The 26,863-nt window shown below is 41.6% G+C and overlaps 1 protein-coding gene across 6 annotated transcripts in view; it reads left to right on the top strand.

Moving 5' to 3' along the window:
* The window catches only part of RAF1 (Raf-1 proto-oncogene, serine/threonine kinase), a 115,823-nt gene that overhangs the window by 6,139 nt on the left and 82,821 nt on the right, over positions 1-26,863 (top strand). The window contains exon 2 of one of the 6 annotated variants that reach the window (XM_039547712.1): positions 26,060-26,157. The exons of the other annotated variants lie outside the window; for them this stretch is intronic. The gene's annotated coding sequence lies outside the window, so the exon portion shown is untranslated. The remainder of the gene's footprint in view (positions 1-26,059; positions 26,158-26,863) is intronic. 6 annotated transcript variants of the gene reach the window in all.

Below are 26,863 nucleotides of genomic sequence, written 5' to 3'. Positions count from 1 at the left end.
CTGACCGCTCTGGACAGCAATCTGAACTCGGATGCAGTGGCCAAGTAGACAGGAAAAGCCCCGCGAACTTTTGAATATTTCCTGTTTGCCCAGCGTGGAGCTCCGATCAGCACGTGTGGTGATGCAGTTAAAAATCAAAATAAAGAAAGAGCTCCCGCATGGACCATGCGGATGTGATCGCTGTAAGGGCAGGCAAATCTGTTCTATCAGCGCTCCGTTACAGAAGACGAAATTCAAAATAATTTCTAAAAAATCTCCACACAGACGCCATAGCAGGGACTCAGCGCACTGCTGCGTGACGAGCGTAACGGAAAGCCAAAGAATCAAATGGACGCTCATGGACTGGAGGACTCAAGCTATCCCACAGTTCCTGCAGTCTCCGAAAAGAATTTGCATTCTTGGCTGAGCTCCAAATGCTTCTAGGGTCAAACACAGTGTCCGTGGTGGGTCAGGGCATAGCTTGGCAATTTACGCACCCCCCCCCCACCCACCCCCAGAAGTGAAAGGGAAAACAATCCTCTCTTGACTCTTTAACATGTCACCCTCTCTCTACTGAATGCTGCAGATAGACCCGGTGCTGCAGCACTTAACACCAACATCCTTGCTCCCCCCCGCCATGGGTGGCTGATGGTGCAATATGACTGGTATCCGTCCTCATCATCAGCCTATTGGCACATGGGGCAGTGCAAAAGGACTGGTTAACCATGCCGACTAGCATCCGTGAGGTCTGTCAAGGGCGCCTGGCCCTAATTTTTCCTGGTAGATGGTGCAGTATGGCTGGTAACCATCGTCATCATAGCAACAGGGGGCTGAGCTCCATCAGCCCCCACCCTTCATGTGTAAAGAAAAGATTCAGTTGCCCCTGGACTAGCAGAGGGATGCTGGGCTCCTCTCCTCCACACTCCTTACTGTCCTGTCTGGACTATCATAGCAGCTGGAGGCTGCCTTCCACTCATTTCTCACTAACAAGTCACTGTCTTATTCCTGCATTCTTTATTACTTCATCACACAAGTGGGGGGACAATGCTATGGTAGCCCAGTAAGGCTGGGGGAAGAACGGAATCAACAGGTGGGGTTGTTGCAGGAGCACCTCCTGTGAATAGCATACACCTCATAATTTCTGCAGGATCTGACACAGAGCAGCTGTGCTCTCTGGTTCTATGATACAGTGGTTCTCTAGTACACTTGCCCATATTCTAGGCAGGACTGATTCTATTTTTAGATACCAAAAAGGAGGGATTGACTCAGGGAGTCATTCCCAATTTTGGCTTTTGCGCCCCTGGCTGATTAGCCAGGGGCACTTATGACAGCAGCAAATGGCACAGTGCAAAAGGACTGGTAACCATGATCATCTTATTACCAATTTATGGTATGGTAGATGGTACAGTATGGCTGGTAACCATCTCTGCTGTCATGCTAAAGCAAAAGCATGCTTCTGTGTAGCGCTGCTGAATCGCCTCTGTGAGCGGCATCTAGTACACATACGGTGATAGTCACAAAAGGCAAAACAGGCTCCATGATTGCCATGCTATGGCATCTGCCAGGGCAATTCAGAGAAAAAAGGCGCGAAATGCTTGTCTGCCGTTGCTTTCCCAGAGGAAGGAGTGACTGACGACATTTACCCAGAACCACCCGCGACAATGATTTTTGCCCCATCAGGCACTGGGATCTCAACCCGGAAATTCCAAGGGGGAGGCTGCGGGAACTATGGGATAGCTACGGAATAGCTACCCACAGTGCAACGCTCCAGAAGTCGATGCTAGCCTCGGACCTTGGACGCACACCACCGAGTTAATGTGTTTAGTGTGGCCGCGCACACTCGATTTTATACAATCTGTTTTGCTAAACCGGTTTATGTAAATTCGGAATAATCCCGTAGTGTAGACGTACCCTTAGATTGTGCAGAAATTGATAGAGGGCCTCCTGCTCGTCAGAACAAACTTCGCACTCACTGTGGACATCTGGATTTTTTAGTTGGCTGTGTACATCTGTTTACCAGTCTGACCTGCCAATGCAAGTGTGTGTCATGAAATAGAGAATTAAGGATCTGAGGAGTTAAAAGAAAACTGTATGGATTTTGTTTAGCCTAGCAAAGTCAGATATTACTTACACGAAGAAATTATATGTACTTGAAAATATTTTAATATCAATTGGCATATTAGAGGTTTGGCATTTGCAATTTTATCTAATAAAATGGCTGTTTTAAAGTTTTGAGTCTTTCTAGTCTCCGCAAATATTTTTTGTATTATTTAAATGGGTTTCTCTCTGTCCTCCCCTGGTTGTTTTTTAGTTGTAATCTTCCCCGTCAACTCACTAATTGTTTGTGAAAGTTGCTGGTCTGTTTGACATCAGTAAAAGTCTGGAAAAGTCCTTGATTTATGTAGAAAATAGTATCATGTACAGAAGCTTCTATTAACTTGCAAAATGCCTTGCCCCAATCTGTACTATCTCTGGGGTTGAGAACATAGTTCAATCTCCATGGCCAACTAGGTATTTATAAGTTTAAAGTTCCATATCCAATTATTAATCTGCCTATTTTTCTAAATTCTTATGTCCCTTATTCTACTAATCTTTTCCTTCCCCTTTTTGAATCTCTCTTTAATTTAGGGCATTTCTGTAATGCATCACTTTCTTATTTTAGTCTTCTTACCTAGAAGATCTTGGATTATGGATACTTCATTGCTGAAGAACTGGACATGGTTCTCTCTGCAGTGTTTAGTATGGTCCTTTCAGTCTGCTTGAGAGGATTGCTAGAGAAAACATAAGATATACTTCACTTCATACCTCCTTCCATTCTCTGTCCTGTTCCTCTCCTGGGATGAGTCCCTTCATAATGCAGCCACTTACTGCCCATTGGACTGATGAGTGATGTACCACAGTCTTTGTTTTCTGGTAAAATTCTTCTTCTTTTCCCTGCTGCCTAGTTTGTAGAGCACTATGGTAGCGTAAGGAGAAACTTGCCTTTGCTGTTTGTGTGCCACTTCCTTTGTGGCTGGAGCACAGAGAAAACAGATGAGGAATAAGTAGTCCTCTTCAGCTCACCATAGCTGAATAAATGTTATGTTCAGGAGCACAGGTGGGCTAGTTTCACAGGGTAATGTAACAAATGCAGGAAAGATTGGTGTGGAATGGAAGGAGACTGTATTTTCACTATGTTGCATGTAAACTGGCCACAAATTGAAAAATGTATTAATGATAAGAATTGGATTTTTTTTTTAATCTGTTGGTCACTTTTTTACTGAAAATTGACCTCATTTGTAACAGAGGATGTGGGCCTGATGTTAGGTTGAAAACCAGTTTCTATTTGCAATTCTAAAACCCGAAAATTAACTTCAAAGTTGTAAAATATTTACCGTAAAACAACTTTGAAATTGACCTATCAGTGGATTCTGATGGAATCTGAGTTTTCTCAGTTGTAATCTACTTTTAACCTTTGCATTTTAAGTTCATCATCGTATTTTATATGGTTAAATTACTATCTCTTGATTGTGATTTTAGTGGTTAGAATATCTTTTGGTACATTGCAATGTTCTTTTAAACCAAATCCGTAAAGTTAGACAGAGGATGACAAACATGCCAAAACCTCTTCTCCCCCCTCGACCTCCCCCTTCCCTCAGAAAAGCTTAGTGTAACCTCTTTAGAGCAGAGAATATCTTTCTGTATGATTGGACAGGCTTGATTCATTGTGCGTGCTATTGGAATACAAATAATAAATATTTAAAAAAACAGTGTTAGTCATCAGTCTTAATCAGAGTTAAATGCCATCACGTTGAGTGTAGGGCCTCAGCCACTATTAAAGCTTCTTTTCATCTTTCTTGGATAAACAAACAATGCAAAAATATTGTTTGTCATGTGATACATTTGGAACATTGCTACATCCAGTGAATTCCAAAATTTCAGGGAATGGTTTACGTATTGGGGCAGAACCTTACTCATTTTGATGAAAATCAGAAAACCAGGAGGAGGAAATGGGGGACCTAGCAGCTTCAACCACTCTTGTCTATAGATCAGCTATTAACACTTTCCACTATAATACCTCACCCCATCATTTCTCAGTCCTGCCCATGGTTCCTACAGGGTTTAAAATGTTAACACCATGAATGACTTACTTCCCAGGCAGAAAGAAAAGAAATAATGTTGGGAGAGGGAATAGAGAATGGGGGTGAGCACATAAAGCAGAGGGATGTAGTGGGGATTGCAGGGAGTCCCTGAAATAGAAAAGGAGGGAATGGAGGAATACAAGGGACTCCTGTGTGTGTAGAGTGAGCTTCTCTTACATAAGCAGAGCATTTTGACCCTCTTGTTTTATGGTTTGTTTATCTCAAATAACAAAATATAAGGTTCTAGACTCGTATAATTTTATGAAACGATAGGAATGTCAGTGCAGAACTCGCAGATAGACAATAATGCTTTGCTGGAAAAAAGTATACAGGGCGCAGTAATGTAGTAGATTTAAATTTAACTGAAGGTGAATTACTTTCCGGTCTTACTTTTCTAGTCTCAAGCTTTAAGTTTAGTGTGTAGCACATGCATAGGCAGTTAAGTTATGAAAAGAGAGCCAGCTTATGTTGCAATCTAAGCAGTGGCCATATAGTGGAAAGATTTCCCTTTGGCATGTTCATTAGTGCTATTTTTACCTATTCCAGTAAGATCTGCCCTTATGATTTTAAACTACAGGACAGTAACTGGAATTACTTATGAGATTGTTTACCAGATGCTGCCAACCTAAAATCACATATGTCAGAACATAGTTTATATTGTCACAAATAAAATGACCACTACAGCTGAAAGAAATACTTTTCTCCATTTATTTTGTTTGTGTACTTTGCATTTGACAGAAGCTTGTCAATAGTCAGTTTTAGAGATTCCCTTGTATGTTGAATTTCCCGTGTGTGTTAGTTTTCTCCCGGAGCATCTAGAGAGAAACATTTTTAAAAGGAGGCAATATGATTGTAAAACAACAATTGGCCTCGTGACACAGGAATGGGCATATAGTGTCTGAAACTGTTAACCTGAAATTTAAGTCAATTAAAAAAAAGTTTATATTCTGCAAAATCTATATCTTAAGATTCTTCATTCACTAGGGAAAATGTTCCACACTGTGAGTAGATTTTTCAAGTCCTGCCAGAGATGAAACACTTCAGAAGACTGATAATAGTGAAAACTGGCGCATATAATGAAAACGCTACTTCTGTTATCATTGTAGTGTTGCAAAAGTAGTAGGCTAATAGAAAATACCATATATATAATATATATATACACACACACAAGTTATTGCCATGTAACCATAACTTTGATTTTTCTAACTTTCATGATTATGTAATCTGAACTACAACACTGCACTGCTGTGGTTTTTGAATTTATTAAATATAATATGCCTTTATTTTGAATAGATGTGCTTCTTTCTAATAGTGTTGGCAGGTATTCTGATTTAAAACTTTACTGATTGCAAACTGTTGGGCATGCTATTTTTGGACTTTAGAAATGTATATTTAAGGTAAGCAGAATTTTCAAAGTTACAATATCAGGTAAAAAATCAAATAAGTTTAAATACATTTTTTTAAATGCAAAGTGATGAACTTATAGAAGGAAACCAGTAGTCTATTTTGCTTTTATAATGAACGTACTGAGTTGATTTTTAAACAAGAACATTACAAGAAGTTTTTATTAAAATGGTCTTTATTTCTCTTTAGTTGGTACAGACAAAATTGTTAAGAACAAAATGTTAATTTTTCTCAAATTAATATGCAATGTTGCTTTAATTTACAAAGTTGTTGATGTGATTAAACAAATGGCTTGTGTCTGTATGCATCTGTTGGTTCCCATTGCAAACCAAGAACAGGCTGGCTTTTTTGGTCTGCATTTATGTTTTCATTGTAAAACATGCATACAGCCAGCCTCCTGAAATGCTTGTGTTTGTAGCAAAGTGTGTGCGGTTTGAAATTGGAAAAATGTACATGTCAAAACTGGCAGGTAAATAGGTCAGTTCGGTTTTAACCTGCTTTCAAAATAAGCAGACTTTCTGACTTGAAAAACAATAAATAATTTTTCTAATTGTGTGTGTTGTCTGGAGTTTGCTGCTTCAGAGTAGTGTCCTGCAGTTTTCAGCTGTTCAGGTGATAGAAGGGAGCTCATCTTTGGCTAGAAACATCCTGGGATTACAAAGTCCTATCTTTGGAATTCTGTTTCTCTTCTACTTCCTGGTCTTCCATGGGATTTTTACCCTCTAACTCAGGTCTTGTCTACACTGACAATTTACAGCACTGCAACTTTCTCGCTCAGGGGTGTGCAAAAACACCCCCCTGAGCGCAGCAAGTTTCAGCCAGTATAGACAGTGCTCCAGTGCTGTGAGCCATGCCCTTTGTGGAGGTGGCTTTTTTTAGAGTACTGGAAGATCTTTCCCAGCACTCTGCCATGCTCACACGAGCCAAGTTAAAGCGCTACCAGTGTAGATTAGCCCTCAATCAGTGTTGGATTATTTTAGGAAGTGTATGCTAGTCCAGGATGGGGATTCTGGGGCCAAAATTTATTTTCACTCCTTTTAGTTTTCCAGCAGCACTGATGAGAACTTACAGCTTTTCTGGTTGATGCTTGGTTTACGGTTCTTCCTTTGCCCAATCTGAGCCTCATGTCTTAATTATTAAGACCTGTCTGGGTTTCCTAGAAATTTTTTCTCTTCAAGAGCAGGTTTAAGAATTATAACTACTTTTATGCCCTCAAAGTTCTACGTTTGGTACTGCATTTTCTTGAACCAGTGCTTGGCAACAATAGCCCCAATTCAGCAAGGTGCTTAATTGTAGGAACTTTAAAAAGGAGTAATCCTATTGCTAATCAGCAAAGCATAAGATTAGCAAGTGCTTGACTTGACTTCAGTGAGATTTAATCATGATACTTTGAGTAAAAGTGAGATTAATTAAGGGTTTAAGCATCATGCTGAATTGGGGACAGTATTACAATTCATTGTGTGATATGTGGAGACCAATCTAGCCTTATAAATTCACCGTCTTTCTGCTGAAATGTTGCCTAAAATGACTGACAACTCCTTCCCTAAGGCTTAGGTCAGGGGTTCTCAGACTTTTGTACTGGTGACCCCTTTCACACAGCAAGCCTCTGAGTGCGACCCTCCCCCCCCTTATACATTAAAAACACTTTTTAAAAATATATTTAACACCATTATAAATGCTGGAGACAAAGCGGGGTTTGGGGTGGGGGCTCACAGCTCATGACCCCCCCATGTAATAACCTCGTGACCCCCTGAGGGGTCCCGACCCCCAGTTTGAGAACCCTTGGCTTAGGCCCTGAACACTTGCCATAATAGTGTAGGAGGAAATAAAATTAACTCCTATATTAAGGTAATACTTGTAATATCCAAGTAATGGTTTCAGTGTGGTGTATTATATAGCTGTCAGTTTTGTTTTTGAATACCTCTGCTTTTTGTTTATTTTCACCAGGTGTTGTACCTCAGGGTTTCATTCCATAGGACTCCAGTCACTTTACTAAAGATTAAAGGTATAGATTCCTTTTCTATTCCACATGAGTCCTGGGTCACTTTCCTGTAGAAAGGGCATCTCTTCAGTGTCATTTGCTATGCATGCACTCTTTAGCTACTGAATAAAATGTGGCTCGTGGCTTTTCAGAAATGCCTGACGTCTGATATGATAGCTATAGTTGTGCAGATTTGTGTTTTGTAAGAAATACACAGTTTGGGTGAAGTGCAATGTAAACATAGTTTTTAATCAATCTTGTACAATATTTTGCTTTGTGCACATGATAGTGCAGAAGGTTAGTTTTGTCTCTTATTTACATGTTCTCTTTCTCTTGATAGCATCTATCTTTCTGCACAAGTATAGGTCTGTCACAAATAATAGTAAGCCTCATGAACTCACAATTTGATTTTCCAGACTTGCCATAAATCCTGGTTGCATCAGCATTTTATAAGTGGACATTGCTCTTCCTGTGGACCAAGAAGTCTATTATGAGGAAGACCTCTTTTGAAGTGGAGTTTGCAGTTAGGTTCATGGAATTGGAGCCATTGTATAAGCATCCCTATAAAAAAAAATCTTTATAGTTCAGGAAAATGTGTGCATGAGATGGTGTGGGCATCTGGCTTGCCAAATAGAGGTGGAATTCTTTGACAACACCCTCTAGAACATACTTTCTGGATACTTGAGAGGATATATTTAACAAATGATTGACAGAATAGCAAACAACTTTTTCACATGTAGGATCTGGAGCTTCTAATTGAATCAAGTACTTGTTTACCATTTTATGTAGGCTGTTTTGTTCACCTGTCTGGTATGGTAAGCTGTAAAATAAGAATAAAAGTAGTTATAGAGCTGTCCAAACAGTTTGGAGCTAATAAAACTCTAGAGTATTATCATGTATTAGGTTCCGCCTAGGTTGTAGAAACATATCTTGACCCATGCCCAGATGTATTTTAAAAGCAATTAATGTAGAAGAATGTGAAAACTCTCTTGTTCTTTCTACTTTGACTCAGGAAAATAGTTAATTGTGAGTGAGTTGTTCATTGCATCCTATTTTGTGTTGATATGTAGACATAAAAATATACTATAGTGTCTAGTGATTTGTAAGTATCATAGTAGTAAGGCTTTTCTTTGACTGTATTGTATCCTAACTATTTTTTATTTGCTCCCTATTTTTTGTAAGATGTGGTGCTATATTTTATCTTTGTATTATTGGCATGCTTTGTAAACAAACAGTCCCATTTGACTGAGTTGTAGTTTCAAGAACACAAACATCAACTTCGAACAAATAGATTTCTGGCTTTTTTTAGTGTGAAAGGGCTATAAAAATTGACTAATCTTATTTCTATGAAATATTTACTCATATGAGCTTTATTTTATGTTTTAGAAACATCTCTATCTCTTAACACCTGGTTGTTTTAAAAAGTGATAACATTTTTGTTCTTATGAAGTTAAAGCAATATATTATACTGCAGTGGGCTCTTCTCAGCTAATTAAGGTCTGGATAAATGGAAGTCTTGCATTGCTTCCTGAAGCTCACCAAACTTAGTTTTTAAAAAAGAAAACCAAAAAACAACCATCTTGGGTGGTGGTAAAGGAGACCGGAGGAATAATTAAAAAGTGGATTTGCACCATTTTCTGTTTGCCCCCCCCCCCACTTTTAATTTAAAAAAAAAAGTGGCCTGAAAGATCCCTGTAAAAAGAAAGTTATTTGCTTTTACCTTAGGTCTTGCCTACACTTAATTTTACCAGCACAGCTATATGTTGGTAAGGGGTGTTCTTATTCCCCCCCCCACAAAGTTATTCAGCGACAAGCCCTAGTATAGATAGCTATACTGATATAAAATGCTTTATATTGATATAGCTTCTTTTGGTTCCTAAATCTGAAGAAGTTCTATTCGTAGAAGCACTTCTATACTGATGTAAGAACATCCAGAATAGTGATGTTTTTACCACTTTAATAATGCCAGCATAGTTAAGGCAGCAAAACTTTTAAGTGTAGACAAACTCTTAGAAATATGAGGAAATAAATTCTGGCCATCCCTGGGTTTTGCCCTTGTGGATGGTTTGGAACAGGTGTATTGTTAAATTTTGCCTCTTACGTGGATGGACAATGGTGAAAAGATAGTTATTGCAGTTAAATAGAGCTAGCAAAAATGAAAACTGATGTTTTGAATAGTGTGACCACTATGACCTTCATAGCTTAATTTTCACTCTTTTTGTGATGTGGACACTTCTCTAATTCCAGTCATCTTAGTTTTCCAGGTGAGATAGGACCTGAATTTGTAACTTTAAAAAAGAAAAGAAAAAGAAAACCAAGCAGGAGGGGGGAAAAACCTCTTGAAAGAATTTGGAGGGAACCCCTTTCACCATCTTTATACATCATAAAGAAGCAAGAGAGTAATAAGCCCAATTTTTCCTTTGCAATTCACTTAGTGTGTTAGTGCCTTCTTATGCTCCTTCTTGATCTTTGTTAAATGGAGTTTGTGTATTGTGTCTAAATTCTTCTCCATTGAAAAGTCTGAAAATTGTTTCTATTTTTGGTAAATAAAAATCCTTTCCCAAACAGCTCTTAGAAATGTAATGGAATTTAACCTTTTTATGCATAATGTAAACATGTTAAAAGAGAACAAAGAACACAGAAGGAAAGAGGAAAACCACCAACCACCCTGGAAATAAAGTTAAAGAAGTAATGAACATCAAAAATCAAATCTCTTCCCATCAGTAAAAGTATAAAAATGCAAAAATCCAGCCTGCTCCTCTTCTCTATGAGATCATAGGGCTAGACCAGAGCTTGAGAGATCAACAAGTCTAACCCCCTGCATTGAGGCAGGACCGTGTAAACGGAGACCATCCCTGATAGATATTTATCCAACCTCTTCTTAAAAACCTCCAATGATGGGGATTCTAAAACCTCCCTTGAAGCCTATTCCAGAGTTTAACTGCCCTTTTTAGTTAGAAATGGTTTCCTATGATCCAATCTAAATCTCTCTTGCTGCAGATTAAGCCCATTATTTCTTATCTTACCTTCAGTGGAAATGGAGAACAATTGATCACTGTACTCTTTATAACAGCCCTTAACGTACTTGAAGACTGTTATCCCATCCCCTTTAGTCTTTTTTTCAATACTAAACATGTCCATTTTTTTTTAACTTTTCCTCATTGGCCATGTGTGTGGGTTTTTTTTTAAAACCTTTTGTCATTTTTTTCTCTCTTCTGGACGGTATCCAATTTGTCCACATATTTCCTAAAGTGTGGCATCCAGAATTGGACACTGTACTACAGCTGAGGCCTCATCACTGTGAGCAGAGCAGGAAAATTATCTCCTGCATCTTACATACATACTTTATCTACCTGTATGCACAGGGTAGGGAGAGAGTAATTCCACTCCCCGCCCTGGCCAGAGAGACCCTCTCCTTTGCTGGCTGTATTGCTGCTAGAGGAGCTGTAATTTGGAATTTGCTGTGTGCCAGTGCTGATTTTGTTTGTGATGAAGGACTGACGAAACCTCTTACCATCTGTATAGACTCCCACAATGAGTTAATCTGCCATGTCCTGAGCCTGGTACACTTGATTTGAGTGGCCATAATGTACCATGTGAGAGCTTTAAACTAGATAATTCTAGGGAAATTATTTTTGTTACCTTGAAATTACTTTCCATCTAGAATATCCTGTCTATTTGTTTTCTGGCTTGTAAAAGGTAAATGTTTAGTCTGAACAGCTAATAATTTCACACTCCCTCGTAAAGGAGTGTTTAGTCTGGTGATCAAGAAGTCTGGAAGCTCTCATTATGTATAGTTAATATGAAATTTGAGATTTGTAAAATGCCTTGTCCCTTCTCTCTTTTTTTTTTTTTACTGTTGTACAAAGATTTAAATATAACTTTTTCCCATAACTGGTCCCTTCCACCTGGTTAGCCAACTGATAAAGTCACACATGGTTTTTAATCAAACATGTTGGTACAAAAGGGGAAAACATAGAAGATGAACACTTTGAAACAAAATCTGTTTAAATATAAGATTTTTCTAGGAGGCATGAAGGTTTAACAAAACAAAACCAGTTGCTGTCTCTGAGGCATAAAGATCACCAAATTATCCATCAGCATCTTTGGTTGTTTAGTTTAAGTCTGTGGTCTTTTTTTGATGATACATTTTTTGTTTCTTCAGTGTAAAAGTTAAAAATGGATGGTGATGGTATAGAGGGGTACAGAAAAGCTTTGAACACTTACTACTTCAGTGTTTATTTTCTTATTATGCAAGATATAACACATACTTTTTAAATTTATTTTTAAACTATGAATGTTGACAGATGAGACTAAAGGCTTTGGTATAGAAAATGTTTTAAATATAATTATAGTGCATGAGTTTTGTTCAAATGAACTGTATGAATCTAAAAACTGAGCATATTTGAGAAACTCACTTTTTAAAAAAATCTTGGGATGTTCCCTATTTGGGCAAAACAATTAGAACTGGTGTAAATACACAAACAATATCCATCTTCAGTAAGGCATTTGTTTTCATTAGACAGTGATAATAGTTACTGAAGACTGCACACTTAACTTTAGGTGTGTAAGTGTTAATTTTGACCTTTATCCATCAGACGGCTTTCTTTTTGCTTATAATATTGTAATTCAATTGATAATTGTTAATGTATTTATTCTGGTTCAGAAATATGAACAAATCATAGAAATGCAGGACTGGATTATAGCTCAATCCCTTTAAGTTTTTTAAATGTATTTACTCTGAATCAGTATCTTAGGGAATGTCTACACTAGAAATGCTACAGTAGCACAGCTGCATCACTGAAGCTGTAATTCTATAGCATAGATTCTACCGTGATGGAAGGAGTTCTTCAATCACTGTAGTAAATCCACCTCTCCAAGAGGTGGCAGCTAGTTTGACAGAAGAATTCGTCCTTCAACCCAATACTGTCTTTGCTGAAGCTTAGGTCAGCTTAGCTACATCTCTCAAGCAATATAGCTAGGTCAACCTAGTTCTCTAGTGTAGACCAGCCCTTAATGCAGGGGTGGGCAAAGTTACTGGCCCAAGGGCCACATCTGGGAATAGAAATTGTATGGTGGGCCATGAATGCTCACAAAATTGGGGTTGGGTGCGGGAGGAGGTGAGGGCTCTGGTTGGGGGTGCGGGCTCTGGGGTGGGGCCAGAAATGAGTTCAGGGTGCAGGAGGGTGCTCAGGGAGCTCCGGGCTGGGGTGGGGGAAAAGTGTGCCGGAGGGAAGGGGAATGAGGGCTCCGGTGCAGTGGAGGTGCAGGCTCTGGAGTGGGGCTGGGGATGAAGGGTTTGGGGTGCAGGAGGGTGCTCTGGGCTGGGATGGAGGGGTTCAAAGGGCAAGAGAACGATCGGGGTTGGGGCACAGGGAGAGGCTCAGGGGTGCAGGCTACAGGATTAAAACGACTGGCGGGCCAGATTTTGCCTACAGGCCATAGTTTGCCCACCTCTGCCTTAATCAGTTCTTCAGCCCATTATGCTGCTACTATGCCTTCAAGGAATCTTTCTTTTTAAAGTTATGCCACTTCATTCAAGTTTTATTGTTTTTTTCCACCAGCTGCTCTGTTTTCTACCAGCAGCACAATTGAGGGGGCAGGTGTTCAGCCTTGGGTGTGGCACAATTCAGGTATGATGGACCTTAAAATAATTGTGGTCTTTTCTGATCTTCACTCATCACAACAGTTTTACAGTCCTAAAATTGTAAATGTAAGTGTATATTCTGGAAAATATGGAAGCAATACTGAGAGAGGTTGCACTTTTACTGATTTTTAATGTCTGCTTTTATATATATCTTTTGGGAAGGGCTAGAAAAAATTATAGGACACCTGCTAAATATAGGAGTGAATATCCTAGCCAGAGTTAGGTATAGAATGGGAGGAGATGTGCAAGGTCTTGTGGTTCCACCAAGCTTTTGATGAGAAACAGTCTTTTCCCTCAACTTCAGTTGCTGGGAAGGGAAGAGTGCTGGTTCTGAGATTATTATAAGGGTTCTGTTTAGGCTGGGGTGGGCAAACTTTTTTGCTCAAGGGCCACATCTGGGTATGTAAATTGTATGGTGGGCCATGAATGCTCAAGAAATTGGGGGTTGAGGTACAGGTGAATGTGAGGGCTCCCACTTGGAGTGTGGGCTATGGGGTGGGACTGGACATGAGGAGTTGGGGCTGCAGGAGGGTGCTCCGGGCTGGGACCAAGGGGTTTGGAGGGCAGGAGGGAGATCAGGGCTGGGGCAGGAGGTTGGGGCATAGCGGGATCCAGGGGTGCAGGCTTACTTCAAGCAGCGGCATGTCCCTCCTCCGCCTCCTACACGGAGGCATGGCCAGGTGCTCTGCGCGCTGTCCCATCCTCAGGCACTGTGGTTCCTGTCCAATGGGAGCTGTGGGGGTGGCACTTGGTGCAGGGGCGGCGTACAGAGCCCCCTGGCTGCCCCTACACGTGGGAGCTGGAAGGGGGATATGCTGTCGCTTGTGGGAGCCGTGCTGAGTAAAGCAAGCCCTTGACACTGCTTCCCAGCTGGAGTACCGGAGTGGGGCAAGCCCTGGACCCCACTCCCCAGCAGGAGCTCAAAGGCTGGATTAAAATGTCTGAAGGGCCAGATGCAGCCCCCAGGCCATAGTTTGCCCATTCCTGGTCTAGGCCCTGCTTATGGTTCTGTCTTCTGGCTAGCAGATATCTGTAATTTTCATGCTTTCCCCAGCCTTGGCTGCTGGAAGGGTTTCCTTATCTTCCTTCCTGTAACTCCAGAGCCTGCTGGCTGTTCAGCTAGGGTCTGTGTGGAAGGGTTGTCTGTGTTATGCTACTCTTCTCCCAGAGTTCTAGCTACTATAAGTGTCATGGTTACTTGTTCTAATGCAGTGGCTCTCAAATCTTTTTACTGGTGACCCCTTTCACATAGCAAGTCTCTGAGTGTGACCCCCCCATATACATTAAAAACACTTTTTTTATATATTTAACACCATTATAAATGCTGGAGGCAAAGTGGGGTTTGGGGTGGAGGTTGACAACTTGCGACTCCCCCCGTGTAATAACCTTGCGATCCCCTGAGGGGTCCTGACCCCCAGTTTGAGAACCCCTGTTCTAATGAATCTATTGCTCACTTAGTTTGGTTTCTCCTTTCCCATGAGTAACTCCAGTGCCAGACTACTGCTGCTTTGAGGTTTCTCAAGCAGCAGCAAAGTGAAATCAACATGATTCTTTCCATGAGAGTTTCACCATTGTCCTCCAGGGTTCTGAAAAGCAGTAGTGAAACCCACTGAAGTCTTCACTGGCTTTCATTCTGCTGCTGCTTGGCAAAGCAGTGAGCATTAACAGAGGCACTTAGTCTGTCTGCAGACTCATAACCCAGTAGTACAGCTTTCTGTGTGGGTTACTTTTTGGAAGTTTATCAATACATCTATAAAGGTAGTTTATTAATATTGTTTAAATTAAAGTTTTAATTCTGCAGAAATGGATGGCTTTCTCGTAATATTTAGAGGAGGGAGAGTGCTTCATTTTTTGTTCTCTACATTGATTTTTTCCTAATGCTGGAGTTAGCACTAAGCTTTGGAGGGAACACAAGTCTCAACCACTTCATTTCTTGTTGCATTGTGATGGGGGAGGGGTTTCAAAGCCATCCCTCCCCAAAGCAAAAAATCCTAAATCATAAGAATTCAGTGTTTGCTGGCTGAACATTTTTTCTTAATGTGGGTGAAGTACTATAGCTGACTGCACTTGCTTCCCTGCTAAATGCTTACAAAATTGCAGTTTAAAATAGCAAAGAATCCTGTGGCACCTTATAGACTAACAGACATTTTGGAGCATGAGCTTTCGTGGGTGAATACCCACTTCGTCGGATGCATATAGTGCTTCTTGCTTGCATATATATACCTGCCCCTGGAAATTTCCACTACATGCATCCGACGAAGTGGGTATTCACCCATGAAAGCTCATGCTCCAAAACGTCTGTTAGTCTATAAGGTGCCACAGGATTCTTTGCTGCTTTTACAGATCCAGACTAACAAGGCTACCCCTTTGATACTTGACAGTTTAAAATAGTGTATGGCAAGAGGTGGTAGGGAGAGCCGTAAGGACACCTGAATTTTGGTATTGCATCTTGGACTTTGACAGCAATTGATTTTACAACTATGTGAACTTTGCAAACATGGGTACAGTAGGGCATGGAGTGTAAAACCTCCCCTGAATCTTGTTTCAAAGCTTTTCTCTTTAGTATTGAATAGCTTACTAACGCAGTTCTTGAAAGTTGCATAAAGTATGCTGTATGCTAGATTTTTGTTCATTTTGTTATACCTGTAATCTTAAAATTGGTACTGTTTTTTTTTTTTTTTCCCCAGGGATTCAGAAATATTGTGTCTGAGGCTGTGTTTAAGTCTTCAATGTTAAACATTATGTGGTTAATTCTGGTTTATTGGTTAAAAATACAAAAAATAACACCCCCTCCCTGACTGTATTGTAAATTATTTCTTATCTGAACTGAGCATACCACACCGCATAATGTTTTCATGTTCAATCAGATTTGTTGTTTCTTAGCAGTAATATGGTAACAGCCTCACAACTGCATCCTGTTCCAAGAAGAAAAAAGTGTGTTAAGCAAGGGAGTGTGCTGTAGAGGTGGGGCTAAAAGATGGTTTCTATCAACATGCAGAGGCTGCAGAGAGGAATCAGCTAGAGATTCCAGCCAGAAGGTGCAGCTGCAGAAACAGCCAAAGCAGGGATTCTGGGGGTTAGGGTTGGGGGGGCGGGGAGGGAAGAGGGGGAATGGAATAAAATGGTGGCCACACCAATCCCAGCGTACGCTCAGACTTAGAACTGTACAGGGAGCAGCTGTAGAAGCAGCCAAAGGGAAGACCATCAGACGTTCAGAGAACTTTCTACAGTTTTGACTGGACTTTGTGCCTTGTGCTGTTCAACAGTTTGTCCAACTCTCCCTCAGTCTCTTCAACTCAGCTTTACTCCATATCTGTCCTTACCCTCATCTTGCTCCCCTTTCCTACCTTCACATTTCTTGCCACTTTATCCCCTCCTAACTAAACCTACCGTTCCCTCTCCCCCCCTCCCCCCGAAAAAAAAATCTTGGAATTGATATAACATTTGTTGCCATCACATGGTTTACTTTGGTTGTGTATAGGGTAACCAGATGTCCCGATTTTATAGGGACAGTCCCGATTTTTGGGTCTTTTTCTTATATAGGCTCCTATTACCCTCCACCCCCGTCCTGATTTTTCACACTTGCTGTCTGGTTACCCTAGTTGTGTATTATATTACACACACACACAAGTTACATTAAAATATTAAGTTTGCAAAGTAAAGCACTCAAAAGTTAGGAAATGCCAGTATTAAGGTTGCCTTAATTCAGCCCCCCTGTGTTTGTGCATTATGCTACAGCCGTGACAAAGTACTATTTTTTCCACTATTCTCTGGGGAAATCAGGGTTGTGTACTGAAGGAGGTTGTTGTCTGTAGGGTCCTTGCCTCATTTATTAGAAAAGTTGGGAAGTGTGTAAGACTGAAGTGGGGATTGGAGGAGGACTATCTCAGACTTAAGGCTGATAAATGCTTTCCTGGAGAACTGGATTTGTTCCCTGCTTCTGCCACAGAATTCCTGTGCGATGCTAGGCAAGTTACTTAAACCAGACTTCTCACAATTGTGTGTTCCTCACTTTCTGGGTGCCCATCTTGAGACTCTGTGGTCAGACCTGCAGAAATGTTGATCACTCCAGCAGCAACTGAAGTCAATGGAAATTGTGCTTTGAACATATGAAGTACTACATAAATGCTGAGTACTTTGAAAAATCAGGTCCTAGGTATCCCAAATTGGTTAATGTTTGGCAAAGTTATAAGGAACTTAAATCAAGGTCTTATAATGGGAAGTTTTGGGCAACCTTAATAATAGTTGTTACCAACTCCATTTATAGTTCTCTCCCCCCCCCCCCCCCCCCCGTCTTGTCAATTTTGATTGTAAACTCTTAAAGGCAAGGACCATGTGCTACTCTGTACAGTGGCTAGCATAGTGGGGCCCTATTCCTAGTTTGTCCTGCTGTAATAAACATGATTAGAGTCTGCATGTGGTCGGATTCGACACTCTCCATATCTGGCTTTGGAGTGGGAGTTTCAGGGCTGCTCAATAAATATTTTCCACGATCTAGAAACTAATAAATTAGGCATGCAAAATACAAGCTTCTTTTGTGCTTTCAGTTTCAGTGTGCAGATAGCTAAGATGATGATTTTTGCACGATTAGAGTTGACTTTGCAATCCTGATAACTATGGCATAAGCAAAAATCAAGACCGTATTTATGCACCTAATTTTTTTTAAACATGAGTCCCAATATCAACTCTGCTTGAAAGGTATAATTCTGGGCTAGGGGGAGGGAAGAAAGAATGGTATAAACAAAGTAATAAAATATGAGATACAGTTCTCCTTTTGATTGAGGTTTGTTTGCCATGTTAGGAAAATCTTCTATAATTGCCTGCAGACTATACCAAACTCTAGCTTGGAATCATGGTTTTTGAGAGCCCAAAGATAACAGTTTTGATATTGTTAGTATTCACTTCCAGTAATATGCACACAGTCAACGATAATTTCTGTGTACATTAAGAGCTTATTTTTTTAAATATTAAAAATAATTAAATATAAATAAACAATGTAGGGGAGCAATTAATAAGTAGAGAGTACAGCAATATATATGAAAACATAAACTGGCAATACAATCTATGAGAAGGGCACTTAAATGATATTTAATTCAGGATAATGCTGAAATATTTGCAAAATATAAAATCAACTGCCATTTGGAGGAGAAAGGAAATCTACTGATGCAGGAATGAGTGTAAACTGAGGGACAGCTATTTGTGATGGCATAGGTATAAACCTCCCTCTCCCAAAATAATTGCTGTAAAATAAATGCGCTTCTGACTGAAACCTATCAAAGATCTTTTCGCTGGAATGAATTTGTATGGACCTTGGAAAAAATCCATTTAGTTTCAACAAAGTTGAAATACTTAGAGATACTAGCTGGGGCAAAAAAGTATTCTACAGTAGAACCTCAGAGTTACAAACACCTCAGGAGTGGAGGTTGTTCCTAACTCTGAAATGTTTGTAACTGTGAAAAAATCGTGATTGTTCTTTCGAAAGTTTATAACTGAACATTAATTCGGTTTTGAAATTTTACTATGGAGAAGAAAAATGCTGTTTTTAACCATCTTAATTTAAATGAAACACGCACAGAAACAGTTTCCTTATCTTGTCAAATCTTTTTAAAAAACCTTTTCCCTTTATTTTTTTAGTAATTTACATTTAACATAGTACTATATTGTATTTTCTTTTTTTGTGTCTCTGTTACTGTCTGCGTACTTTCGGTTCCAAGTGAGGTGTGTTGTTGACTGGGGAGTTCGTAACTCTGAGAGTCTACTGTAAATAATTGCTTGCCTTATGTGATTTTAAGATTTGTCTCCCCTGAAACAGAAGGATAGATTATTTGGGCCAAAATTTAAACTGATCTGTTTTCAATGTGAATGATTAATTTTTTTTGGTAGAGGTTGGATCAGAATTGATACTGAGTCTGTCTACCTGCATACTTTACAGCGGCACAGCTGTAAGGACTCCCATGAAGCTACTCTTTGCCAGCAGGCTAGAGCTCTCCTGCCAGAAAAATAAAACCACCCCCAACAAGCAGCGGTAGTTTTGTTGGTAGGAGAGCATCTCCCGCCAACAAAAAGCCGTCCATACTGGTGCTTTTTGTTGGTCGGGGTGTGTGTGGATTTTCCACATCCCTGCAGACAAAAGTGCAGTGTAGTCATAGCCTAACAGCAACACTAAAATAACAAAATGAATATGTGACAGAATAAACCATTTACTAAGTTACCTAATTTCATTTTCAAGATGGTAGGAGTTTATTCTAAACCAGTGGTTCTCTACCAAGGGTCCAGGACCCACTGGAGGGCCACGAGCAGGTTTCAGGGGGGACACCAAGCAGGGCCAGTGTTAAACTTGCTGGGGCCCGGGGCAGAAAGACGAAGCCCCATTACATGGGACTGAAGCCTGGGGCCCTGAGTCCCACTGCCTGGGGCTGAAGCTAAAGTCTGAGCAATGTAGCTTCACCGGGGCCCCTGTGGCATGGGTCTCAGGCAATTGCCCTGCTTGCTACCCGCTAATGCCAACCTTGACTTTTATATGCAGAAAACCAGTTATTGTGGTACAGGTGGGCTGTGGAGTTTTTACAGCATGTTGGTGGGGGCCTCAGAAGGAAAAAGGTTGAAAACCCTGTTCTAAACCATGTATTAAAATGTATATATAATTTTCACCCTCTGAAATTCTTCAGTACATTCACAATATAAGATTATCAAGTTAATGTTTAATGATACTGTGTAATTGGACCTGGCATAGAGATTTTCCAACAAAGGCTTCAGATATCAGTATGTACATACTGCTCTAAGCCTAGAAATTGTGACTTAAACAGAATGATTATACTAACAATAAAAGACATAGGTGCACATTACGGCACCCTGGAATGCAAATGATATAGTGCAGATTTTTTTTATTTTGGTATGGTAAGAGAAATAACTGTATTCCAGATACTGTGAAATAGTTAAACATTTATTACTGTATATACTCGATCATAAGTCAAATTTTTTTAGTAAAAAAGGGAAGCACCAGAGAAGGGGGTCGACTTATGAACGGGTGTAGAGAGGGAGAGGTGGGACACAGCCCCTCTCCCCAACAGAGGGAGAAAGGAGAGGCAGCAGAGCCAGAAGGGAAGAGGTGGGGCCAGAGTGTCTCCGCTTCTGGCCACGCTGCTCTCCCCCCAGCCTCTGAAGCAGCTGCAGCTCCGGGGCTGGCAGGCTGAAGCCGTACCGCTCGGCCCTACCCCCCAGAGCAGGCTGTGGCCATGCCACCCAGCCCGCTGGAGCATGCTGCGGCTGCACTGCCCAGCTTGCTAGAGCAGCTCCAGCCAGGCCAGAGACATCCTCCCCAGATAAGGTGGGAAGGGATGGGATGGGGAGAGTGTGGGGGTCCCAGGCTAGGGATGGGGTCATGTGGGGGGTGGTCACAGGGGTTACTCCTCTGACCCCCAGCTCCACCCCCCCCCCCCCCAAATTTCCCCACCAGTTGCTGTCCCAGCCCTCCAGGGTAAGCAGCTGGCCCACCAGGACACATTGTTTACTTAGGTTTACCTCCGTGCCTGCAGGCGCTCGAGGTAAATAAAATATCTTGGCCCGCCAGTAGCTTATCCTGATGGCCTGGGAGCCAGAGTTTGCTGACCCCTGAATTATAGGGTCAGCTTATGAATGGATCATAAAACTTTTCCATTTTTACTTATCCATCTTGGGGTCGGCTTATAAACGAACCGGCTTATGATCGAGTATATATGATAGTCTCAGCACTACTATATTCAAAGTGACCTATTATACCTGTTACATATGACAGCGTCATGTGGTATATTTTTCAGCAGTCCAATAATTAGAAAGCTCCTCTTTTCTCTTGTTTGACTTGTGGGGGATTTCTTCTGTCTGTGTGCAGTTTGAAGCCTTTTGGAATCAGAAAGTGGTTTTCAGATTACTCGTTTCAATCTGCCACTGAAACGCTCTTCATTCAAAGCTATAGGAGAACTGCTTCAGGAGTCAGTGTTAATTTAAAGGCAGCTTGCAAAGAATAATGGAGAGGGGTTTTGTACTCCAGTTTTGCCACATTTGCAATGTATAAAGGTTTGGTCAGTTTTATGCTTTTTTAATGTTACAAATCCAACCATAGAAAGAGCAGACTTTTTACTTTCCTGTTTTTTCTAAGGTAAAAACAAGAAGATAAGTGGGGGTGGGGGAAGTGGGAATACATTTTTTTGTAGATCACCTTTATCAATACCTGAGACCATGGAAGTCTCTGTTGCACAATGACAATGCCCAGAGCAATAACAACGAATATTGTTATGGTTGAGAAATAAGAATGTATAGTCACAAGAAAGTTCTTTTGATGCTTCTGTAATTCCTATTAGTGATAATGGAAGTCAGGTATGTGTGTACCTGAAGGGGACAGTAGGCTCCTTAGGCTGTTTAAGCTAATTAAAAGCATTCTTTGTTTTTTCAAGTTAGAACACAACATAATATCCATATGAAACTACTACGTTAAAAGAACATTAAGGTTGCAAACAAAAACACTCAAGTCATGAAATAATAAAACTAAAGCAGCTTGTGCAATTATAACTGTCACCTTGTGTCTGTTATGATCACCTACTATTTTTCCTCAGAACCTTGGCCTTATTCAATGTGCAGTTTGAAAAGTGCTTGAGGAGTGACAACTGCCTGTTCTAATCATTTCACCCCATATTTCATTTATTGCACCCCATCCAGCTCCTTCACTAAATAAGGAAACTACTTTTCAGATGGTTACCGGGCTAGCAGTACCTCTGTCCCCTTTCTGGTCTTTGAAGGCACCCCTTCAGGTCTAAAGCGTCATGCCTTTCCTATCACAGGATGGAATTCTGCACTTCTCCCACTCTGTCCGTGCCCTGAGCTACAGTACTCTGTATCAACTGAGCTTATCCAGCCAGTCCAACTGTGTTTGGACCCCTGCGGTTCTTCCCTTCAGGAGCCTGTAACCACTGGTACACAGTGATAAAACAGCCTTCTTAAAACTAAAGAATTTTTTATTTTAGTAGGTACAGAGCATAAGAGGGGAAAAAAGGATTTTAAAACAGTCTACACCAGTGGTTTTCATTCTGTGGTCCATGTACCCCTGGAGGTCCGCATACTGTGTCTAATGGGTCAGCAAAGGGTGACTATGAAAATCAAGTGTCAGATCCCCAGAAAGAACAGGAGTACTTGTGGCACCTTAAAGACTAACAAATTTATTTTAGCATGAGCTTTCGTGAGCTACAGCTCACTTCTTCGGATGCATAGAATGGAACACACAGACAGGAGATATTTATACATACAGAGAACATGAAAAGGTGGAAAATCTGATTTTGAAAAAACAGATTGACAGAGCCAGAAGAGTACCCAGAAGCCACCTACTACAGGACAGGCCTAAAAAAGAAAATAACAGAATGCCACTAGCCATCACCTACAGCCCCCAACTAAAACCTCTCCAGCGCATCTTCAAAGATTTACAACCTATCCTTAAAGATGATCCCTCACTCTCACAGATCTTGGGAGACAGGCCAGTCCTCGCTTATAGACAGCCTCCCAACCTGAAGCAAATACTCACCTGCAACCGCACACCATACAACATAAACACTAACCCAGGAACCTGTCCTTGCAACAAAGCCCGATGCCAGCTCTGTCCACATATCCATTCAAGTGACACCATCATAGGACCTAATCACATCAGACACACCATCAGGGGCTTGTACACTTGCACATCTACCAACGTGATATATGCCAGCAATGCCCCTCTGCCATGTCCATTGGCCAAACCGGACAGTCTCTACGCAAAAGAATAAATGGACACAAATCTGACATCAGGAATCATAACATTCAAAAACCAGTGGGAGAACACTTCAACCGCTCTAACCACTCAGTGACAGACTTGAAGGTGGCAGTTTTGCAACAAAAAAACTTCAAAAACAGACTCCAAAGAGAAACTGCTGAACTCAAATTAATATGCAAATTAGATACAATTAACACTGGCCTAAACAGAGACTGGGAATGGTTGGGTCATTACACTAATTGAATCTATTTCCCTATGTTAAGTTCTCCTCACACCTTCTATGGGCCATCTTAATTATCACTTCAAAATTTTTTTTTCCTCCTGGTGATGATAGCTCATCTCAATTGATTAGACTTTTCCTGTTGTTATGCATACTTCCACCTTTTCATGTTCTCTGTATGTATAAATATCTCCTGTCTGTGTGTTCCATTCTGTGCATCCGAAGAAGTGAGCTGTAGCTCACGAAAGCTCATGCTAAAATAAATTTGTTAGTCTTTAAGGTGCCACAAGTACTCCTGTTCTTTTTGCGGATACAGACTAACACGGCTGCTACTCAGATCCCCAAAAGGCATTCAATTGTTCTGATCAAGCAAAAGTATGTGAATATCCCCACCTACTGGTCAAAACCTGGAAGTCTTGTCGTTACCATAAAAGCTCACAGTTTAATGCCTTTTTCACGCTGCATCAAGTGCTGTGCCAGGCATGTGCAACATTTATAGTTGAATTCTGTTCCATCCGTTTTCAGTCTAAGGCGGGGGGGGCAAACTTTTTGGCCTAAGGGCTGCATCGGGTTTCGTAAATTGTATGAAGGGCTGGTTAGGGGAGGAGGTTGTGGCCTGGCCCCCACCTCCTATCTCCCCCCACCCCCCCGGACTCCTGCCCCATCCACACACCCCCACTCCCTGTCCCCTGACTGCCCCTAGACCCCCGCCACCCCATCCAACCCCTCCTCTCATATCTGACAGCCCCCGCCGGGACCCCTGCCCCATCCAACCATCCCTTTTCCCCATTCCCTGACTACCCCTGAAACTCCTGCCCCTTGCCGCCCCATCCAACCCCCCCTCCTTCCTGACTGCCCCCCGGGACCCCTGCCCCCATTCAACTCCGTTTCCACCCCAACCACCATCCACTTCCCCGCCCCCTGACCACCACCCCAAACTCCCCTGCCCTCTATCCACCCCTCCCTGCTTCCTGCCTCCTTACCGCGCTGCTTGGAGCACTGGTGGCTGGCGACGCTACAGCCGCGCCTCCCGGCTGGAGCTGGGCCACGCTGCCACCACGCAGCACAGAGACCGGGTCAGGCGGGGCTCCCCAGGAGTTCACAGCCCCACTGCCCAGAGCATTGCGCCAGCAGCAGAGCGAGCGAGCTGAGGCTGTGGGGGAGGGGGAATAGCCTCCTGGGCCAGGAGCTCGGGGGCCGGGCAGGACGGTCCCACGGGCTGTAGTTTGCCCACCCCTGGTCTAAGGCTATGTCTACATTACGGACTTTACAGCGACAGAGCTGTACTACTGCAGCTGCACTGCTGTATGGTCTCCTGTGTAGCCGCTCTATTCTGATGAGAGAGAGCTTTCCCACCGGCATAATTAAACCACCCACAAAGAGCAGTGGTAGCTATGTCGGTGGGAGCATGTCTCCCACTGACATAGTGCTGTCTACACTGGCGCTTTTGTCAGTGAAACGTGCTTCAGTCAAGGGTGTGGGTTTTTTTCACACCCCTGACCGACAAAAGTTTTGCCGACAAAAGTGCTAGTGTAGACATAGCCCAAGACTTGTATGGTATGGGATGCACACTACAGACTGAATTTCTAAAGAGGTCTGCACCTCCATTTGAACATTTTTAGGGGTCCGCAAATGAAAAGTTGAAAACCACTGGAGTACATGAATGTGTGTCTTACCTAGACAGTCTTAACTTCTTCAGACATCCCCAGCAGTCTTCCTCTGGTTCCCCCAAACAACTTCCCCTCTCTTGAGACAGTGTTCCTTTTTTAACCTGCCACAACTTTTGATCTTCAGTGTGTGAGGACCTTTTTCTGTCCTGACATTCTCTCTTAACTCTCAAGTGTTTGTGGAGAAGTGGAATATCTTGAGACTTTGTTTTTCCTTCCTGCTTGTTTTTCCTTACAGCCTCTGATTAGATTAAACCAACATATTCATACTGTTAACATCCTAATACCCAGATCAACATACAGTATTCTTAAATGACTACACAGTGGCTCTGATTCTGTCTCAGATTTTTTTTTCTAGATTTTTTTTTCTATGGCTGTCATAACTGTAGTATATCTTGATTAATTTATTCCCAGAACATCCCCATAGGACCAGGAAGGACCTTATTACTACCATTTTACAGATGTGGCACTGAGGCACAGGTTAAGATTCCAGAATTCAGTAAAACTATTAAGAATGTGCTTAACTTCAGGCATACGAGTAATCTCCTCAAATTCAGTGGAAATATACCAGTGCTTAAAGTTAAGTATGTGCTAAGTGCTTTGCTGAATCAGGGTCTAAATGAGTTGCCCAAGGTCACATGAGAAGTCTGCAGCGGAGGCAGGAATAGAACCCATATTGCTAGGTTCCTAGTCCAGTGCATTAGTTACAAAGGTATTTATTCTTTTCCAGCAGAATCCTGCTTCATTTGCTACAGGCCTTAAAACTTTTACAGTGAATCCCAGGCTTATGCATGACACTCTAGCCAATTAGTGCAGTGCATAAGAGGGGTGCTTTGGACCCCTCAACAAATGCACTCCATAACCTTGCTTTATTGTCCAATGTTCTAAGGGTCCAAAGGCAAGGGTTTTGAGGAAAAATGTAGGTGAACATGTAATTGAAGACTTGTATTGTAGGGGAAGCTGGTTGCAATCCCCATATTTACACTGCCTAACACTTTCTATTATAAGATTCTTGCGATCTTTATGGATTCTCATGATCTTTACTTGACAGCCTCTCACTATTCCTTGGTACGCAGTAGGCTTTTCATATTTGGCAGGAGGAATGCCCTTGGGCTGGGGAAGTGCTTTTTCTTTGTCCCATGAAATTTTGTTCAGCTTTTGGCAAGATACAAGTTTAAAAAATTGCCTTTTCCTGTCTCTTTTATATTCCTCAAAAATGTTGGTAGCATGCCTAAAAATAATAATAAAAAAAGGAACATTTTAATTCTTAGATTGGTACCACCACCGCCACACGCGCTGCACAAAGGAATACCTGTGAGCTGCTGGAGCAGCTGAAAAGAGATTTCAGGAGGCGTGGGGAGAGAAGAAAGTAAGCTTGTCCCATCCCCCAATCACAGCACATGGCCCATTTCTCCTCATTCTTGCCTCCCAAACCCAAAACCCCACCTCCTGGTGGAGAAGGGGAAAAGAGGTGGACAAAGCTTGGCTACCCTTTCCTCCCCCGCCCCCAATCTTCACTATGAGATAGCCTTCTACTTGTGCCAGCTAATATAATTAATCCTTTAGCTCATGTGGTGGCTATCTTCGGTTAGAGGTTTTTCTAGTTGCACATAATAGTATTTGTTTGTACCTTTTTTCTTAAAACCCCCCCCCCCAACCTATCTAGGAAATTACATTTAGATAAAATATAGGGTCACATGCTTCATTGCTTCTCTAGGCTGAGTGCATTGCCCTCACCAGACAATTTCTCATGCCCCCAATTTCTCCTTTCTACTCCATGCCAGGTTCCCCCATTCCGTCTGTGTGCCATGGGTTCTGTGTGCCTCCTTCATTCTACTTCCTATGTTAGTGGTTCTGTGTGCATCACCATCTCCCTTCAAAACCACCATTCTTTATTTTCTTTCTATTTCGGGGTGTCAACATTTTAAAACGGTATTGTGAGAATTGGCAGAACTAATCAGGTGTATTGCCAGGGAATTCCACGTGTCCTCCATTTTCCTTTTTTGTTTTTTCCCATTTCCACCAAAATCAGTAGGTTCTGCCCATTGACACCTAGAACAGTCCCTGAACTCTTG

The sequence above is a fragment of the Mauremys reevesii genome, linkage group 7 (genome assembly GCF_016161935.1).
Source record: "Mauremys reevesii isolate NIE-2019 linkage group 7, ASM1616193v1, whole genome shotgun sequence".
NCBI lineage: Eukaryota > Metazoa > Chordata > Testudines > Geoemydidae > Mauremys > Mauremys reevesii.
The sequence above is the reverse complement of the archived record's forward strand: the minus strand, read 5'-3'. Positions and strand labels throughout refer to the sequence as shown.